Raw genomic sequence first — 643 nt, 5'->3', positions numbered from 1 at the left:
CCTCATAATATGATTGTACTCCTTCTTAGCCGCATTTTCCTTATTTTTTTCGATATTTGAATGAACTGCTCCGATTTCTTTTGCTTCACAAATTCTGGCCAATCATGTTTCAGTTTCTCATATTGTCCTTTGAAATCCGGAGTCTTGTTATGCTTGACAAAGTCATGGGCTAGATTTTGCTTGAATTTCCGGAATGCGTCGGCCATCTTATGAAGAGCGAACTGTTTGACTAGCCTCCTCCTCTCCTTGTTTTCCTCAATCTTGTTACCCTCCTCATCGAATTTGTTGTATTCCGGAGGTAGAACGAAATGTTCCATAAGCTTTTTGAAGCAATCTTTTTTTGTTCTCTTATCGACAAAAGTGAAACCAGCAATTCGTGCCTTCTTTGGCTTATTCCACTCCTGGACGGTGATCGAGACGTTGTCTCTAACAATGGCTCCGCATTGGTTGACAAACTTGGTGGCGTTCTTGCGGGGCTCCAGCGGCCTGCCGGTTGCACTGTCGACAACCTCGATGGTGCATGTTTCTCCTTGTTTCATCGTCTTGGTTGCGCCACGCTTTGACGACGTACTCGATTGTTTCGACGATCCGGCCGAGGGCTAAAATAAGAAAGAGAGTCGCGCGCGTTAGTCCACACATATTT

The sequence above is a fragment of the Triticum aestivum genome, chromosome 6B, assembly GCF_018294505.1.
Source record: "Triticum aestivum cultivar Chinese Spring chromosome 6B, IWGSC CS RefSeq v2.1, whole genome shotgun sequence".
Lineage (NCBI taxonomy): Eukaryota > Viridiplantae > Streptophyta > Magnoliopsida > Poales > Poaceae > Triticum > Triticum aestivum.
Note: the sequence above shows the minus strand (reverse complement) of the source record.